This window comes from Eptesicus fuscus, chromosome 16, assembly GCF_027574615.1.
Source record: "Eptesicus fuscus isolate TK198812 chromosome 16, DD_ASM_mEF_20220401, whole genome shotgun sequence".
NCBI classification, from domain to species: Eukaryota; Metazoa; Chordata; class Mammalia; order Chiroptera; family Vespertilionidae; genus Eptesicus; species Eptesicus fuscus.
In genome coordinates this window covers 16379774-16385053 of record NC_072488.1, presented here as the reverse complement: position 1 = coordinate 16385053, position 5280 = coordinate 16379774, and the positions used below count along the sequence as shown (strand labels likewise).

The window sequence follows — 5280 nt, the reverse complement described above, 5'->3', positions numbered from 1 at the left end:
AGAAATCTTGGCTCTTTCAAATTAAGTGGAATGACTTTTCAAGTTTTATCCAAGATGATGATGTTGCCTACGTTACCTACACTCCTTTTCATCTGCCCAGATAAGGTGAGTTGATGACATTAACAAAAAAGTTTGGAATTCTTTAAATTCCCTGGATTGAAAGTCAAAATCTGCTTGGCCAGCGTTGCTCAGTGGTTGAACATCCATCTATGAACCAGGAGGTACATGTTCAGGTTGTGGGCTCAATCCCCAGTAGGGGTGTGCAGGAGGCAGCCAATCAATGATTCTTTCTCATCATTGATGTGTTGTTGTTTTTTTCTCTCTCTCTCCCTCTCCCTTCATCTCTGAGATCAATAAAAATAAATATATTTTTTAAAAAAGAAAGTCAAAATCAGTCTTTTTAGGCAGTTATTTCTGGATCTGGAGTCTGATGCAGCTCCCTGTCTGAATTAGAACAGGAAGGAGTTAATGGACAATAAGTCTATTATGTGCAATCTTAACCAAGCTACGAGGAACTGAGCTAATTAATAGACCTTGTTGTTAGAGAAACAACAGGCAGGCTTAATTTGTGCAGATAAGAGTCAATAAACAGTCTTTCTAATATAGAAGATAAGTTATAATCTAATTTTGTGGTGTATATAAATATCTCTACACCATTCTTATCTGAATAACAATATAAAGTATATGAAGTACAATGAGGGTCTGATTAAGTTAAAAGTTGCTCCTGTCAACCTAATTTTATAGTTTAATAACATCCTCATTAACAAATACTGATTAAAGAGGAAGAATACATGAACTTAGTGAAATCTCTGAGTTACAAAATATGGTTAAATCATTATAAAATCATTACAAAGAATAAGTACTTGCCAAAAATGGAGAAAAAGTTAGCAGAGTGTAAGTTGTAAATGATCTTGTGTTTAAATAAATAGGTAAGAAAAGCACATAACCTACTTTATGATATAATTTAAATGCTGCTCAAGAAGCACTTGCAAAGAGATCGCTGCCCCTCCCTCAGAAGGAGAGCTGGAGATGGAACACTTGTACATTGCCTCCTAGGTATCAGGCTCTAGCCTATAGAGTGCATACATGTCACCTAAACTAAACCTCACATATGTAATCATTTCACATGGGGTCACTTCATCATTCAACTATACCGCACAAATATTTGAGTTTTTACATGCACTAGGCACCATTTGAGACATCGAAAATTCAACAGTGAATACAACAGACCAGATCTCTGCTCTCCTGGACATGTGTCAAGGGCAGATCAAAAATAAACCAGTAAGCAAATAAATAATTATATATTTTCTGTAGGCATAAGGGTCACAAAGACAACAAAGGAGTAAAATGGAATAGAAAGTGACCAGGTTTTGTGCAAGGTGGTGATGGGTTGCCTATGTCAGTGGTCGGCAAACCACGGCTCGCAAGCCACATGCGGCTCTTTGGCCCCTTGAGTGTGGCTCTTCCACATGCGGGCACGCATGTACAGAGCGATTGAAACTTCCTGGCCCATGCGCAGAAGTCAGTTTTCGGCCTGGGCGAGTCTATTTTGAAGAAGTGGTGTTAGAACACTCAAAGTGCCAAAGAGCCGCATGTGGCTCGCGAGCCGCGGTTTGCCGACCACTGGCCTATGTCATCCATGCTCTTTTCCACCTTCATCAAATAAAGTGAGTTGGTGACACTGGCAAAATCTTTTAGAATTCACCAAGCACTGGATTGAAAGTCACCATCGGCCTCTTTACGTAATGATTTTCCAGATCTGGAATCTGAGGCAGCTCCCTTTCTGAATTGTAACAGGGATTAAAATTGGAACAGTAGAGAACAGGTAGAGGAGGGAAGTGGTAATTTATTAGAATTTTCAAGAAAATGCCTCTCTGTGAAAGTCATATTTGAGTTGAGGCAAGAAAATAAGGGCCTAGCCAATGAAAATGTAGGCGGAGGGGTTGTGGCACAATGAGTGAAGGGGAGGAGAAAATGGCTGAGGTTGGTGAGTTAGTCAGAAGCTGATCATGGGGACCTTTGGGAAGCATGAGAAAGCATTTATACTTTTTCCCAAGTGCAATGGCAATATATTGGAGATTGTTAAGCAGGTTATGAATATATCAGCCATCAGCTGAAGCACTTTAGAGAGAAAAAATGTTTTCTAACACCCAGAACACTAAGAAGACAAAAGATAGCACTAGTGTTTAGGAAGCTCGGGATCTCCAGATAAAAACAGGCACACACAGGCTGCTATATAAGCATCCCATAATATACTGCCCAACTCCCTCCTTTGAGGCTTGGAGGTTCAACAACATTATTTTATTGCCCCTCAGGAAAGAATGCAGTTAAGATTTTTCCAGGCTCAAACAGGAAGGTTTTAAATGCTTGGCTGACCAGATCCCACTAGGCTATGTCTTTCCTTTGGGGAAGGCATTTTGCCTTCCTTATCTTTTACCTCATGATGTCCTTTTTTTAAAAATATATATATATATTTTGTATATTTTTTAATTGATTTCAGAGAGGAAGGGAAATGGAGAAAGATAGAAACATCAATGATGAGAGGGAATCATTGATTGGCTGCCTCCAGCACACCCCCCAAAGGGGATCGAGCCTGCAACCCGGGCATGTGCCCTTGACAGGAATTGAACCAAGGAACTTCATTCCACAGTCCAATGCTCTATCCACGGAGCCAAACCAGCTAGGGGAGGGAAACTTGGCTTTTCAGACAAATACACAACTCAACAAATGCATTTTGGGTAATTTCTAAAATCACATTCTTCTGGGTTCCATGGAAGAAACAAAGGCAAATATGACATGATCTCTGCCTTTAGGAAATTATAATTTAGTAGGTTCTAGAATTATGCAATATAATCATAACTACTTGGTACTAATCAATCTGTCATAAGATACATTGGTATTTGCTACAATACATTTCCAAGTCACCATTCTCTACTGAAATCCAAAAACTGCACTGCTGTTCTGATATATGCTGTACAAAAGTCACATTTTATTCCATATAAACTTTAGCAAAATATCACCACATAATCATGATAATAAATGATATTTCAGAATCATATTCTTATTCCCTGTCATTTTTCACTTCATTTTTTCCCCCAATTTTAAATTCATTACTGACATTAATTAAAGCTAAGCTACTCAGCAACTCTGGAAACATCTGCAAAATAAAATGATGCATGTGTATTTTTAGAGCAGTTTTCTCTGAATAATTCCAAACTTTTAAGTGTGGTAGATCTCAGCTATGACACTAGCTAACACAATATTCATTTTTCAAAGCAAGATTTCATTTCAGGCAGACATATAAAATGAGTTTGTATTCTTTAAGATGGGGCTAATATTACACATGAATCATATGAAGAGAGAGAGAATGCAGAATTGCAGAATTGAGCATTTAAAATTAAAATTATCAGATAAATGAAAACTGCATGGTTCTTGTAACCATGATCCACCTTCGGAAATGCAACTAATGGTGGTCATTGAAAGATGGAGTTTAATAGATGGAGGATAGAAATGAGGAGGTCAGCATCCCAAAGAAGATTCTTGCTTGATTCAACCCTGTGAGAAGCAGCAGAGATCTTTTGTTTGAGGGAGCCAATATCCTTTGCTGTACAGGTACCTCTTCAGTTATGTTTCCCCAGTGAAAGTTGCTCTGTTGGGTATTTTTCCCAAAGGCAGGCCCCTGGAATCCTTCTTCCTAGTTTAGTGCAGGTTGCCCAGTAAGTAAATTTTCTATTATAAAAGCATGCTTCTTCCCTGGCAGTGTTGGGCCTTGCCCCAGGCACCAAAAGGTTGCCTAGTTTGAATTCTGGTCAGGGCACACACCCAGGTTGCAGGTTTGATCCCTAATTGGGGCACTTGCAGAAGGAAGCAGACTGATGTTTCACTCTCACATTGATGATTCTCTCTCCCTCTCCATTTCTCTCTCTCTAAATATCAATTAAAAATCTAAAAACAAAAAAAGTAAGCTTCTTAAAGCAGGAACAAAGTCTTAATAGAACAACAACAACAAAAAAAAAAACGGTCTTAAATTGAAAATTGTAAGCTTTCTGGATTTCTACCCGAGTGATAGACTGGCCTAGAAACTTCTAAGGCTCCTTCCCGATCAGCCATTCCTAGAATATGAATGAACATCTGCACTCTTTGTAGAGTGACAGAAATTCCACTACTGTGGATATCTGCTTAAATCCAAGCTCAAATTACTTTAGAGCCTTTATTATGAATAACAACAATGTCGTTTAAATATGCTGAGTTGTTTCCAAGCTACAAAGGAAATCATTTGCTTTTACTATACTCTGTCCACTGCTTGTTTCTCTTCTACTCATTTCCCAGTCCGGCTTCTGAAATGGATAACTCGTAGTTCTGTCCTCTCCCTTTGGAGATGCGTCTTCTGTACTCCTTGCCATGTCATTAAGAATACCACTGATCATGACCTACATGTTTTTTCCATCCTCATCTTCCTATTGCATTTGATACAGGGGCTCCTGATCTACCCTCTCTTTACTTACAACACTCTAAGCTCATGAAGAGGGTGTTCTGGGGTGAGATTAATATTTGAGTGGGCAGACTGAGTAAAGCAGATAGCATTCTGTAATGCGATAGCCCTCCTGCAATCAGTTACAGACCTGAGTGGAACAAAAAGGCTGAGTAAGAGAGAACCTCTCCATGCTGACTGCTTGAGCTGGGACATAGTCTCCTCCTGCCCTTCGGCTGAAACTTGCATCATTGGCTCTCCTGAGTCTCCAGCATGGGATTCCTGAGACTCCAAAATCATGTGAGCCAGTTCCTTCCTCTTCTTCCTCTCTCTCTCTCTCTTTCTCCCTCTCCCATGCGAGTGCTTTCCCGTAAATAAATATACACTGAGTGGCCCGATTATTATGATCTCTGAACGCATAATGATCTGGCCACTCAGTGTGTGTGTGTGTGTGTGTGTGTGTGTGTGTGTGTGTGTGTGTGTATGTGTGTATATATATATATATATATATATATATATATATATATATATGGCCCAGTGCATGAATTCGTACACGGGTGGGGTCCGGCCAGCCTGGCCAGGGGGAGGGCACATGGGCGCTTGGCCGGCCTGCCTGCTGGTCAAACTCCTGGGCGGGGGGGGCAATTTGCATATTAGCCTTTTATTATATAGGATTATATAGGATATACACTGAGTGGCCAGATTATTATGCGTTCAGAGATCATAATAATCTGGCCACTCAGTGTATATACACATTCTTCTATTGGTTCTGGTCTTGTTTCTCTAGAGAACCCTGACTAATACACTTA

At 39.7% G+C, this 5280-nt stretch overlaps 1 non-coding gene across 1 annotated transcript; it reads left to right on the top strand.

Moving 5' to 3' along the window:
* Positions 1 to 4849: 4849 nt before the first annotated feature.
* MIR9256A-2 (microRNA mir-9256a-2) lies at positions 4850 to 4919 on the top strand. The gene has a single exon (NR_130556.2). It is a non-coding gene; the product is annotated as a microRNA mir-9256a-2 (primary transcript).
* The last annotated feature ends 361 nt before the right edge of the window (positions 4920 to 5280 follow it).